Genomic DNA, 15,173 nt, shown 5'->3' with positions numbered 1-15,173 from the left:
GCCTTTAATCTGCTGTTTTCATTTTGGAGTGCCAAGGCCTCACATTTTCTTTCCTTTTTATATATATGTTGTTTGAAAATTTGATGAGTGGTCAGGAAAAGAACAAGTCTTATTTTCAAATGGGAAGAAAGAGTGGGATTGAAATGCAGTTTCTATCTTCTACAGTCCCTTTCTGGCTGTTTATTGATTACATGGTTACATGTTGATTATTGGTTACATGTTGATTTCTCTCAGCTGCTGCTTTTAATTTTTGAGTGTTCTGGTGTGTGTAGGGACTAGTGTGTATTTTGGTGCCTTTTTCATGCTTCTGTTTGTTTTCTGGGAGCCGTGATGGATAACAAAGTCATTGTTCCTCTGACTGTTTTCCACCCTCAAAAATGTATCTGTTTCACCATGTGATGGAATGTTTCTGCTTTCTCTTTTACTACAGTTTGTGTCCTATACCCCACCCCCTATTTGTCTCATTTTGCTATTCTCTTTCCTGCAATTGTCATTTTAAACGTGGGCATGATTTTCTTTTATTAGTAATGGAAAAGCTACAACTTTCTGTTTCCACTTGAAAAGTTTGTTTTACAGTCCTAATTTCTAAACTCTGTAAAACATTATCAGTATAAAACTACATTTGAGATCTTTGACTATGTTCACATGTAAAATGTGTTTTGTGTTTAGAATCAGAATTTAAAATACTGTAAGAGTAAAACCATGAAGAGTGTTCAGACACATCTGTCATGTTTTAGGATAAGGTTTTAAGCTGTTACGGCTATAGAAAATGAAGGTAGCTAGTATTCCACTGTAAAACTGTCTGAAAAAGTGAGGCAGTGCTAGAAGTACTAAGGAAAAAATAGATTCCTTTGATCTTTCTTAAGATGCATCACTTGCTTCAAGAAGGGCAAAACTGTAAAATCTGTTAGAATATTAGAGTGGTAGTAGTATTTTATAGGATAATTATTTCATTAAGCAGATACCCAGAAAGGAGTTGCCATATTCTTAAGGATGAGTATATGTTTGGGGACTAGAATTTTTTTCTAATGGAAAGACACTTATAAGATTATAAATTTAACTAAACTACTTTGAATTGCAACCTTTTTCTCTATTAATTGTTAATTGCACAAATAGCACATGATTATATTCTCTATAAAATATAAAACATTATAGGAAGGTATATCTCATTTTACATTTCCCTTCACAGTTTTAGGCCTTTTAAAATTAAATTTTTGTGTAGAAAACACAGTTATTTTCATGTGTATATACTTTTACATTCTATGTTATTTTTTCCCCTAAGAACAAAATGTTACTGTATATAAAACTTTTTGCCTTCTTTTAAGTGTTTTGTATCTATAGTTTTTCAGAGATACATGAAGTTCAAAAGTGAAAGATACTTATAGGTTAACTATTTTTAAAAAGTTATTAAAAGTTTGATCAATTTAGTACTTTACATGTTAATAGTAAAGAAGTATAAAAATAATTTTAGGATAATAGCAAAGTCAGACTGACTCAAGTTTGGCATTTAACTTGACAATCAGTCCCCAAATCATATGAATATTCATAATATTATTTTATGAGGATTATCACATGTGTTCTCTTGCAGGTATGAAATTCCTGCTTGTGGCCATCTGAACCAGTTGGTGAGCCATGTTAAAAATCGCATCTATTAATTATAAATAGTATTTCAGTTATATTGTAGTTCAATTGACCTAAGTTTTTGGTTTTTCTAAATTAATAGGCTGAAGTTGGAATACAGCTACAGAGTTTGTCTTATGACCCCCAAACTGCAAGTGAGAATTATTTCAAATGCTCCATGTTATGTGTAACTGTAACATGATTGCATACTAGATCGAACATAGTCTATGTCAAACCCAGTCTTTCAGTAGAAAGTAATTTTTTGCTTGGCACTATTTTTATATTGGCATCTTTTTCATTATGAATAGGTGAGATTATAGTACTTAGATGATGTTTCATGTTTTTCATCACTCATGTCTTTTTCTGAGTGGTGTTTTAGTTGAGTGTTTGAATCACTTTCAGCTATCTTTTGACAGGCAAGGAAAAAAGTTTTAAGACTCAGTTTCTTAATCTGAGCATTTCAAATTGTCTAAAATAGAATAGGTCATGGACTTACCTGGCAGTCCAGTGGTTAAGACGCCTCACTTCCATTGCAAGGAACGCCTGTTTGTCCCCTGGTCGGGGAATTAAGATCCCACATGCTGTGCAGTGTGACCAAAAAATAGAAGAAAAAATAAAGGAGAATAGGTCATTCTCCTCAATTAAGCCTTTGACTTTAGGAACAGTAAGTAGCATTGTGGAAAGGACTAGAATACATATACTTTATGAGCACTAATTATGTTACACTTTGTAAGGGTAGAGCATAGTTTTCTGGTTACTAACATTATTGGTTTATGTAGTTAGGATACTTGAAAAATTTGTTGATTTTAGTTATGCTTAAATATAGATACCTTCAGTATAAAGTTTGAGTGAGCACTGCAGTAAATGAACCACTTGATTGTTGTTAAATTGTTTAGGGTCTGAACTGTGTTCAGAATTTGTTTTTGATAAGTCCTTAAAACTGTTACACACTTGCATGTTCCTTCATCTTTGTTTACCTAATGTATTGTCACCTTGTAAAGGAAGTGAATAATTACCTTTCTAGCCACACATGTGTTCCTTATTTATAGTTAATGATAAATTGCTGTGTCTTTCCTATGTATGAATAAGTTTGATTTCATAAATGTTGATTTCTGTGGCCTGAAGATTGAGAGAGGACTTTGTACCAGCTCTGGGCCTGTGCTCCTGGGAGAGGGGAGAAGTATGAACCTTAAGAAAGAAGGTTAAATTAGTTAAAGAAATGGAAAGAATAATAATAATAAGTTCTCATAAGTTGAACAGGGCAGAATTTGGGGGAATTATTTTTTTTTTAATTGTTAAAGACGGAGACTTGGAAAAGAGTTGCAATTTGAAAATACTCTTGTTATTTGATTCCAAACATATAATTCGAGCATCAAAGTAGAAGTTATATTCCTTCTGTCATGATGTCAGACTTATAATTATGTTAGGCTTCAGATTACACTAAACAAAATTGTGTTAATAGCTTTACCAAAATGAAGTTTATTAAGACACTGCTGTATGCCAGAGGATGATGAAATGCTTTGCCCTAGGTTTCAGTTAAACTTGAATTATAGGATGCATTTTATTTCTTCTAATTCACAGATCCTAGAATCAATCAGTAAAGGTATCCTAATTGGCTATCCCCTCTACTACAAGCATGATGATTTCCCTGGCTTTTGGATCAAATTGTATAAAATTGTCTTTATCTTGGGTAGACATGTTCTTAAGGTGATAGAGATGTCCACGTGGGGAGTTTCTTCCATTTCTGAAACATTATTCTGGCTGTCTATAAATGGCTACCATAATATAGAAACATGAGGGTTTGCTTACTGACACAGATTTAACACTAACCCCTTTAGGAGTAGTGTTCTCACTGTACGCTGAAACTCAAAAGTCAAGTCAGTGTATATGCATCAAGCTTATTTTGGCTTTCACATTGTCTTTAAAGGAGAAGCTCCTATTTCATTCTTCCTTTTCCCCAGACCCCGTATTTTACTTCAAGAAGTTGGCCAAAGACTCCTGCCACCCTCCCTTTGAACCCATAGACTTATCTTTTCTCATATCCCTCTCCTAGTACATTCTTTTTCTGGTGGGTCCTTTAGATATAGAGCCTAAGACATCAAAATGTTGTAGGATACCATTCTGTGACCAGCTTATTGTGTGACTTCATATTAGCAAGCTCTAAATCTTTTCTCTTGTAGAATTTGAAGGACAAAATTCTTTAATTGATCCTAGATTCTTCTCTAAGTTTGTCTGGCTTTCATTTTAATGAATGTGTAATTTATTCAACAGACATTGACTGTACGATAAAATAGGCATGGTTTAGGTTCTTGAGAAATAGATTAATATGAGTCCTAGCTTTTCTGTTATTCTAGTATAACTGTGGGAAGGAGGGAAAAGATTCATATATGGTTATCATATAGTATAGTGAGTGCTGTAGTTGTGAACAAAGTACGGGAGTAGAGATGAAAGAGGGATTAATTCTACTCAGGATTACATGCAGTTTGTGTTCTGAAATATACTCGTAGGAGTTCACTAGGTAGACAAGATGAGGAAAGCTGTTCCAGATAGAGAAAATTGAATGAGCAAGCAGGAATGCACTCAGTATTAGCTCGGAAAGAATCTACCTTCAATGCAGGAGCCCCAGGTTCAATCCTTGGGTGAGGAGGATCCCCTGGAGAAGGAAATGGCAACCCACTCCAGTATTCTTGCCTGGAAAATCCTATGGAAAGAGAAGCCTGGTGGGCTACAGTCCATGTGGTTGCAAAGAGTTGGACACCGCTGAGCGACTGAGCAGGGAAGAGGTGAAGGTCATTAGCCACAGGTTAGAAAGCTGGACTTAACCAAAATACTTTCAGTGCTGAGACATCAAATTCATATATTAGAAAAATTCTGGAGGCTTTATAGAAACTAGAAAAGAGTGAGATTGCAAAGGACTTTGAGATTTGTTGTAGTAGTCTATGATTCTATTCTCAAACACAGTGGATTACCTAGGGAATGAGTTAAAAATACAGTTTCCTCAACCCCATACTTTGAGTTCTTAATGTCAATTTTGTGTTTTTCAATTCTTGTGTTTCTAGTTGTTTCTTTTTCAAATCTGCTATATCACTTTTTGCAGTTTACAGTTCCCTGCTGAAATTTCAAGCTTGGCCTTTATCTCCTTAAACATAGTAAGTATAGTTTTTCATAGCCTGTGTCTGATAATTTCAATGTCTGGAAATTCTATAGGTCTGCTTATATTGAATATTGACTCTGCTAGTTTTTGTTAGTGGATGCTATTTTATTTCTGTGTGTGCTTTGTTACCTTTGCTTGGGTGCTGGATGTAATATTTGAAATATTATATGTAGAAAGCAATTTGAAGTACATCTTGTTTGCTTCCAAGTTTTAGCAATAGTGAATAAAGCTGCTATAAACATCTATGTGTTAAGTATTTTTGTGGGTGTAAGTTTTCATTTCTTTTGGGTGAATACCAAGGAGCCTGGTTGCTGAATCATACGGTATTTTAGTTTTATAAGCAACAGCCAAACTGTCTTCCAAAGTAACTGTACCATTTTGCATTCCTACCAAGCAGTGAATGAGCATTTCTTTCTTTCCACATCCTCACCAGTATTTGGTGGTATCAGTGTTTTGAATTTTGACCATTCTAATAGGTGTGTAGTAGTATCTGATTGTTAAATTAGCAATTGACATATAAATTAGAATATATTACTTGTTATCTGCATATCTTATTTAGTGAGGTGTCTTTTCTGATCATTTTTGATTGGATTGCTCATTTTCTTATAATAATAAAAACAGAACTCAGTAGAATTTTAAGAGTTCTTTATGTATTTTGTATGGCAGTCCTTCATCTGATGTATCTTTTACAAGGATTTCCTCCCAGTCTATGTCTTCTCATTCTCTTGACAGTGTCTTTCACAGAGCAGAGGTTTTTAATTTTTATCAAGTCCTGCTTCTCAATTTTTTTTCATGAATTATTAGTTGATTGTGTTTATGTGGAATTGTTTTCGACTGTCTATTCTGTTCCATTGTCTAGTCCTTTGTCAATGCTGCATTGTATTGATTACTGTAGTTTTATATTAAGTCCTGAAGTCAGGTAATGTTTGTCCTCCAACTTTCTTCTTCTTCGATATTGAGTTTGGTATTCTGGGTCTTTTGCCTATACATATAAACTTTTTTTTTTTAACTGTTCTTTCAGATTTTGTATATAGACTAGATCATGGCATCTGCAAGCAAAAGCAGTTTTATTGTTTCTTTTCTAATCATTATACCTTGTATTTCCTTGTCTTGTTGCATTAGCTAAGACTTTTCACAATGTTGACAAGCAGTGGTGGGAGGGGACAGCCCTTGCCTTGTTCTTAGTGGGAAAACTTAGTTTCTCACCATTAGATATAGTATCAGCTTTGGGTTGTTTTGTAGATGTTCTTTATCAAGAAAGGAATGACCCTTTTATTCCTACTTTAATGAGAATTTTTGTTATGAATGACTTGAATTTTCCCACTTGATCTTGGCATATAATCCTTTTTATACATTATTTGATTCGATTTACTAATATTTCATTGAGGATGTTTGCATCTGTGTTTCTGAGATGTATTGATCAGGGTTTTCTTTTAATGTCTTTGCCTGTTTTAATATTAGGGTAATGCTGGCCTCATTGATTACATTAGGAAGTATTCTCTTTGCTTCTATATTCTGGAAGAGATCATTGCTTGCTAAGTCGCTTCAGTCGTGTTCGACTCTGTGCTACCCCATAGACAGCAGCCCACCAGGCTCCCCTGTCCCTGGGATTCTCCAGGCAAGAACACTGGAGTGGGTTGCCATTTCCTTCTCCAATGCATGAATGTGAAAAGTGAAAGTAAAGCCGCTCAGTCGTGTCTTAAGTCTAAGTGACCTCATGGACTTCAGCCTACCAGGCTCCTCTGTCCATGGGGTTTTCCAGTAAGAGTACTGGAGTGGGTTGCCATTGCCTTCTCCGAGGAAGAGATCATAGGGAATTGATATAATTTGTTCCTTAAATGTTTCTTAAAATCTGCCCATGAACTCATCTGAGCCAGGAGCTGTCTCTTTTGGAAAGTGATTATCAATGCAGTTCTCTTTGTCCTTCCTTCTTTCCCTCCTTCACTCCTTCCCTTTCTCCCTTACTTTTCTTTTCATTTTTCCCAGCTTTTTTGAGGGTATAATTGTTGATTGAATTTTTTAAATAGATAGCAGGACTGTTCAGATCATCCCTTTCTTCTGTGAGTTTTAACAGATTATGTCTTTAAGAAATTTATCCATTTCATCTAAGTTATCAAATTTATGGGCATATAATTGTTAATATTTCTTTCAGTTCAGTTCAGTCACTCAGTCGTGTCAGACTTTTTGCGACCCAATGAATCTCAGCACTCCAGGCCTCCCTGTCCATCAACAGCTCCAGGAGTTCACTCAAACTCATGTCCATCGAGTCGGTGATACCATCCAGCCATCTCATCCTCTGTCATCCCCTTCTCCTCCTGCCCCTAATCCCTCCCAGCATCAGAGTCTTTTCCAATGAGTCAACTCTTCGCATGAGGTGGCCAAAGTATTGGAGTTTCAGCTTTAGCATCAGTCCTTCCAATGAACACCCAGGGCTGATCTCCTTCAGAATGGACTGATTGGATCTCCTTGCAGCCGAAGGGACTCTCAAGAGTCTTCTCCAACACCACAGTTCAAAAGCATCAATTCTTCAGCGCTCAGCTTTCTTTAACATACATCAAATCTGTAGTGATACCCCTCTTTCATTTATGATATTTGTAGTTTGTATCGGCTTTCTCTCTCCCTCTCTCCCTTCCTTCCCCCCTTTATCCTAGAGCTTGCAATATGCATTTACATCTAATATAAACCCATTTAAAAATAATGTTTACCACTTCACAAGTGCTGCAAGTGCTTCATAACATCAAAATATTCCTAATTGCTTCCTTCCATCATTTGTATGTTTGCTGTCATTCATTTCATTTACACATGAGCATGCTCACATACACATACACACAACCATATGTAACTGAATGTATCATTATTTGGAACAAGCTGTTATCTGTTGGACCAGTTAAGGCTAGTAAAAAGAGAATTTTTATTTTACTTTCATGTATTTCTTTCTGATACTGTTTTTTTTATGTAGATAAAAATTTCTGAGGTGTCCCTTTCCCTCTCTCTGAAGAGCTTCTCTCAACATTTCTTGCAAGGCAGATATCTGTTGGCAACAAATTCTCTCAATTTTTGTTAGCTTGGAAGAGTCTTTTTCTTCTTTGTTTTTGAAGACTAATTTCATAGGGTGCAGAGATTCTCTGTAAATTGTTATCTTTGCTTTTGTGTAGAGAGGTTTTTTCACCTCTGGCTTCTTTCAAGATTTTTTAAAATCTTTGATTTTCTGCAGTTGGCCACACACTCCAGTATTCTTGCCTGGGAAATCCAATGGACAGAGGAGTCCCTGGGGTCGTGTACAGTCAGATACGACTGAGCGATTGTCACACTAACACACTTTCTGCAATTTAAATATGATTTGCCTAGGTGTAGTTATTTGGGCATCTATACGACTTTGTGTTCTGAGCTTTCTGATCTGTAGTTTGGTGTAGACATTAATTTATAGAAATTCCTGGTTATCGTTCCTTCAAATATTGCTTCTGTTCCATTTTCTCTCTCTTCTTTTGGTAGTCGCATTACACGTATATTACATCTTGTGTAGTTGTCCCACAGTACTTGGATATTCTGTTCTCTGTTTCTCAGTCTTTGTTCTCTTTTTCAGTTTTGGAGGTTTCCAATGAGGGATCCAATAAAAGGATCCAATGAGGGATCACAATAAACTGTGGAAAATTCTGAAAGAGATGGGAATACCAGACCACCTGATCTGCCTCTTGAGAAAGCTATATGCAGGTCAGGAAGCAACAGTTAGAACTGGACATGGAACAACAGACTGGTTCCAAATAAGAAAAGGAGTATGTCAAGGCTATATATTGTCACCCTGCTTATTTAACTTATATGCAGAGTACATCATGAGAAACGCTGGACTGGAGGAAGCACAAGCTGGAATCAAGATTGCTGGGAGAAATATCAATAACCTCAGATATGCAGATGACACCACCCTTATGGCAGAAAGTGAAGAGGAACTAAAAAATCGCTTGATGAAAGTGAAAGTGGAGAGTGAAAAAGTTGGCTTAAAGAATTGAAAGAGACACGTGTACCCCAATGTTCATCGCAGCACTGTTTATAATAGCCAGGACATGGAAGCAACCTAGATGTCCATCAGCAGATGAATGAATAAGAAAGCTGTGGTACATATACACAATGGAGTATTACTCAGCCATTAAAAAGAATACATTTGAATCAGTTCTAATGAGGTGGATGAAACTGGAGCCTATTATACAGAGTGAAGTAAGCCAGAAAGAAAAACACCAATACAGTATACTAATATATATGGAATTTAGAAAGATGGTAACAATAACCCTGTATACGAGACAGCAAAAGAGACACTGATGTATAGAACAGTCTTTTGGACTCTGTGGGAGAGGGAGAGGGTGGGATGATTTGGGAGAATGGCATTGAAATATGTATAATATCATATATGAAACGAGTCGCCAGTCCAGGTTCGATGCACGATACTGGATGCTTGGGGCTGGTGCACTGGGACGACCCAGAGGGATGGTATGGGGAGGGAGGATGGAGGAGGGTTCAGGATGGGGAACACATGTATACCTGTGGCGGATTCATTTCGATGTTTGGCAAAACCAATACAATATTGTAAAGTTTAAAAATAAAATAAAATTAAAAAAAAAAGTTAGCTTAAAGCTCAACATTCAGAAAACGAAGATCATGGCATCCGTTCCCATCACTTCATGGGAAATAGATGGGGAAACAGTGGAAACAGTGTCAGACTTTATTTTTCTGGGCTCCAAAATCACTGCAGATGGTGACTGCAGCCATGAAATTAAAAGGCGTTTACTCCTTGGAAGGTAAGTTATGACCAACCTAGATAGCATATTGAAAAGCAAAGACATTACTTTGCCAACAAAGGTCCATCTAGTCAAGGCTATGGTTTTTCCTGTGGTCATGTATGGATGTGAGAGTTGGACTGGGAAGAAGGCTGAGTGCTGAAGAATTGATGCTTTTGAGCTGTGGTATTGGAGAAGACTCTTGAGAGTCCCTTGGACTGCAAGGAGTTCCAACCGGTCCATTCTGAAGGAGATCAGCCCTGAGATTTCTTTGGAAGAAATGATGCTAAAGCTGAAACTCCAGTACTTTGGCCACCTCATGTGAAGAGCTGACTCATTGGGAAAGACTGATGCTGGGAGGGATTGGGGGCAGGAGGAGAAGGGGACGACAGAGGATGAAATGGCTGGATGGCATCACTGACTCAATGGACGTGAGTCTCAGTGAACTCCGGGAGTTGGTGATGGACCGGGAGGCCTGGCGTGCTGAGATTCATGGGGTTGCGAGTCGGACACGACTGATCGACTGAACTGAACTGAATGAGGGATCCTCTAGTTCAAGGTTTCTTTCCTCAACTGTTTGCCTCTACTCCATCAGAGGTGTTTCTCTTTTAGTTATTTTTTTTTTTTTTTAATCACTAGCATTTCTTTTTCATTCTTTCTTAGAATTTCCATTTCTCTGCTTCCATTATTCATCAATTGTTGCATGTTGTCTACCTTTCCCATTAAAGCTCTTAGCACACTAATAGTATTCAAAAATTCCTTGTTTATAAGTCCAACATTATTACCATATAGACTATGGTTCTGATGTGTTCAATCTCCTTGAACTGTGTTTTTTGCTTTTTAGTATGACTTATAATTTTTTGTTGAAGAGTGGATATGGTGGGCTGAGTAAAAGGAACTTTAGTAAATAGACCCGATTAATGTAGTGGTTAGGTGTGGGAGGAGGGAAAGGGTTACATACTCCTGTGATTAGTTCTCAGTCTTTTGGTGATCCTGTGCCTTCAGACTGCACTTCACCAGTGCACAGGCACTTCTCAGTCCCTCTACCACCTTAGGTGGGAGAGGTGGGCTGGAGCTGGACATGTTCCTTTCCCCAGATAGGTTAGGCTCTGATAAGACTGCAATAGGCTCTGGTGAAATAGTTTTTCCTGAGAGCAAGCTTTGTTAAGAACAGATTGCTCTAATATATTTCAAAATAGTTCCTTTCCCCTCCTACTGCTGCAAGCACAAGGGCGTTTTTCTCTGACGATCACTGTGAGGATCTGATAGAGTTCCTGGAGGTAAAACTTGCTGAAGTATGTGGGGCTGGGATCTCTCGGAGTCTTAGCTTTCAGACATGTCTGCATTGAGCCTCTAGCAATTTGTCAGTTACAGTTCAGGTTTTCCTACCCTGGCTTGGTTCCCACAGAGGTTTCTTCAGGAGTTTCTACCCTGGTAAATTGTGATCCTCGACATCTATCTACCTATTTCTCTAATTTTGTGGCAGCAGTTTGCCTTTTGACCTCATTTCTCTGAGGAATTTAAGAAGAGTTGTTGATTTTTTTTATTTGTTCAGCTTTTAACTTACTAGAATGGGTAGGCAACTTTTAAGCTTCTTACATGCTGGAGCAGAAAATGTTGAAATACTAATATTTTGTTAAGAATTTTTGCTTCTATTTTAATTTGAGATATTGGTGTATAATTTTCTTTTACTATTTTTGTCTGATTTTGGTATTGGGATAATGCTGGAATCATTGAATGAATTGAGAGCTGTTTCTTCCCTGTCTCTATTCTAAAAGAATTTGTGTAGAATTAATATTTTTTCTTCATTAAATGTTTGGTGGAACTTGGCAGTGAGATTATCTAAGGCAAGGTCTCTCAACTTTAGCACCATTGACATTTTAGGCCTTGTCATTTTTGTTCTTGGGGACCCCTCCTTTGCAGTGAAGAATTAGCAGCGTCTTTGGCCTCTACCCAGGAGATGCCAGTAGCATCCCCTCACAGTTTTGGCAACCAAAAATGTCTCTTAATGTTGTCAACCATACCCTAGGGCCAAAGTCAACCCCAATTGAGAATTACTGACATAAACGAAGTATACTGGGATTTTTGTTGTTGTTACAGTAAGTACATTACATGTGAACCTTTAAGTTGCACACTTTCAAAAATGTGAAAGTGTGTTCTGTTAACATCAGGCATGAGTGAAATTGCAGTTTGTCCTCAGTCTTCTTGCCTACTCACTCAGTGCCAGCCCCTGTATGCCAACTACTCTACTGTAATACTGTGCTTTTCAAGGTACTGTACTGTAGGGTTAAAAATGTTGTGGTTTTTTGTATTTGTTTGTTTTTTTTTATGTATTATTTGTGTGAAAAGTATTATAAAACTATTACAGTACAGTAAGATATAGCCATTTGTGTTAGTTGGGTACCTAGGCTAACTTTGTTGGACTTACAAGTTGGACTTATGAACACACTCAGAATAGAAGTTGTTCACGTGTAGGGGACTTACTGTATTGTTGAATAGCTTTTTAATTATAAAGTTAAATTTTAATTGATATGAGGTATGTTGTTTTCTATTTTTTTCTTGAGTCAGTTTTGGTTAACTTGTATCTTTCAAGAGATTTTTATGTTTCATCTCTGCTGTAGGATTTATTGGAATAAAATTGTTAATAATATTCTCTTATCCTTTTAATATCTAATTGTTATGTCATAAACGTAGAGATGATCTCTCACACATTCCTGAAATTAGTAATTTGTGTCTTCTTTTTTTATTGATCAATATTACCAGAAGTTTATCAGTTTTATTGACCTTTTAAAAATATACCCCTTTTGTTTCATTGATGTTTACCTCTCTCTCTATTTCTGTCTCACTTATTTTTACTCTTTGTTATTGCTTTCCTCTTGCTTTGGATTTTTCTAATTTTTTAAAGTGGATCATTGATTTTAGACCTTTTATCTTTTTAATATATGTATTAAGCTGTACATTTTCGCCTAACTGTGCTTTTACTGTGTTTAACAAGTATCAGAATTTTCATTTTCACTCAATTGAAAATGTTTTGTTCATGATTATTTAGAAGTGTGGTGTTTTAACTTTCAAATATTTTAGAATTTTCCCAGATAGGTTTTTGTAAATAACTTCTAATTTTACTCCATTATGCTCCTGCAATATACATTATGCAATTTCAGTCTTTTTCAATATTTGAAAGTTGTTTTATTTCCCAGATATAGCATGTTTTAGAGAATATTCCTTGGGCACTGGAAAAGAATGTATGTATTCTGCTGATGTTAGGTCAGTGTTTTATAAATGTCAGTTGGGTCATAGATGATAGTATTATTTAAGTGTTGTATAATTTTCCTGATTTTTTGTTCTGTGAAATTAGTGAGAGAGGAATAATGAAATATCCACCATAATCTACTTGACTATTTCTCTCCTTATGCTCTTTTTTCTTCTGTTTGTGTTTTGAAGCTTTGTTTTTATGTCTTTTTGGTGAATTGACCTCTTTACCATTAATGTAATGTCTTTTTTGTCCCGGTAATGGTTCTTATTATGAAGTTTTTGTCTAATTTATCCACTACAGCTTGCTTTCAATTTGTGTTTACATGTTAATTGTTCTGTTCATTTGCTTTTTTTCCATCTTCATATTTAAAGTGGTTTTTTTTTTTTTTGTATATAGCATATATTTGGGTCTTTGTAGGCAGTCTGAATCGGAGAAGGCAATGGCACCCCACTCCAGTACTGTTGCCTGGAAAATCCCATGGGCGGAGGAGCCCGGTAGGCTGCAGTCCATGGGGTCACTAAGAGTCGGACACGACTGAGCAACTTCACTTTCACTTTTCACTTTCATGCATTGGAGAAGGAAATGGCAACCCACTCCAGTGTTCTTGCCTGGAGAATCCCAGGGACGGGGGAGCCTGGTTGGCTGCCGTTTATGGGGTCGCACAGAGTCAGACACGACTGAAGTGACTTAGCAGCAGTAGCAGGCAGTCTGAATACCCTCTTCTTTTTAAATGGAGTGTCATTTACTGTCAGTTATTGGTATGACTGAATTTAAATTTACCATCTTGCAACTTCTTTTCAGATTGTCCCATCTGGTCTTTGTTAATTTTTATCTCATTTCGTGCCCTCTTTTGGATTAAATCAGTATTTTTAATACTCCATTTTATCTCCACTGTTAACTTATTAGATATATGTTTGTTTTAGTTTTTCAGTTGTTGCTCTTGGCCAGCAGTTTTCAAATGTTTATATTTACAACTGCTTTGGATTCTGGCTATTAAGGATCTCAAAGAGTTTTTTGTTTTTGTTTTTTCCAAAGAGTTTTTGTTCATGGGAATTGTCTATGAATTACTGCTATACCCAGAATTAACACTGACAGGTGGAAATATTTATTAATTCACTTAAAAATAGCAATAATAAAGTCATTACATGTTAACACAAATAATATGTATTTTAAAAACTTTTAAAAAACCAACTGATCGGAAGACTAGCATTGTTTTACACTTTTGCACATCTCTTAATGTCTGGCTTAATATTATAAAAGAAGATTGGATTATCATTTCTACTCCTGCATTCAGTTTCTGCTTGTCTATTGTTTTAGTTTAAGTATGTGAAGAAAATATGGCCTTATACTAATGTCTAGATAGTAAAGGAAAGAGCATTTTCATATAGTTGTGTGTATTCTTTTTGATGGAGAAGGAAATGGCAACCCGCTCCAGTATTCTTGCCTGGAGAATCCCAGGGACAGAGGGGCCTGGTGGGCTGCTGTCTATGGGGTCACACACAGTTGGACACGACTGAAGTGACTGAATGCATGCATGCATTCTTTTTGATACGCACAAGGAATCAAAGGAGGAATATTGGTCAGATATTTCCCAAAATGGTCCTTAAAAGAAAAACTATTAATTTTTTCTTGCCCTCAGTACTTCTGATACCAAGTGTGTAGGCTGTGTAGGGTTTTTTTTTTTTTTTTTTCACATTGACCAATTCTTCAAACCCCAGTTGGGTGTCCTACAATTCCATTCAATTCTTACACTGTTTATCTGGAGTTACTGTCAGATCCCCCAGGTTAAGACCTCAGTCTTACAAGACTGCCTCTGATTTCAGATGCTTAATACAAGTCAGGCTTCTAGTACTTTTTTTTTTTTTTGGCCATGCTGTGCAGCATGTGGGATCTTAGTTCCCTGACCAGGGATCAGACCTGCACCCCCTGTATTGGAAGCCAGGGAAGTCCCATGCTTCTTGTGCTTCTGATCAACAACCATAAATTGGAGATGCCTGTGACACCCTTCTTGGGTTTGATAATTTTGCTGGAACCACTCACAGAACTCAGGAAACTGTTGATTTATTAGATTACCAGTTTATTACATAAACAGCCAGATGGAAGAGATACATAGGGCAAGGTATGAGGGAAGGAACGTAGAGCTTCCAAGCACACTGTGGGTTCATTACCCTTTTAGCCCCATAGAGTGCTCACCAACCCAAAAGTACTCTGAACTACTTCAGGTAGAATTTTTTATGGAGGCCTTACTATAATAAATAGGCACAATTGATTAAATCATTGCTTGCTGCTACTGCTGCTAAGTCGCTTCAGTTGTGTCCGACTCTGTGTGACCCCATAGATGGCAGCCAACCAGGCTCCCCCATCCCTGGGATTCTCTAGG

At 36.7% G+C, this 15,173-nt stretch overlaps 1 protein-coding gene across 6 annotated transcripts in view; it reads left to right on the top strand.

The window, feature by feature from the left end:
* TBC1D12 (TBC1 domain family member 12) overlaps nt 1-15,173 on the top strand; it is a 95,176-nt gene that overhangs the window by 43,534 nt on the left and 36,469 nt on the right. The window contains exon 3 of one of the 6 annotated variants that reach the window (XM_070363268.1): nt 1,589-1,625. The exons of 4 other annotated variants lie outside the window; for them this stretch is intronic. The gene's annotated coding sequence lies outside the window, so the exon portion shown is untranslated. Of the gene's footprint in view, nt 1-1,588; nt 1,626-4,725; nt 4,770-15,173 lie in introns of those variants that run through there. One more of the 6 variants, XM_070363270.1, reaches the window with a different exon arrangement.

This window comes from Bos mutus, chromosome 26, assembly GCF_027580195.1.
Source record: "Bos mutus isolate GX-2022 chromosome 26, NWIPB_WYAK_1.1, whole genome shotgun sequence".
In the NCBI taxonomy this organism is placed as follows: domain Eukaryota; kingdom Metazoa; phylum Chordata; class Mammalia; order Artiodactyla; family Bovidae; genus Bos; species Bos mutus.
The sequence above is the reverse complement of the archived record's forward strand: the minus strand, read 5'-3'. Positions and strand labels throughout refer to the sequence as shown.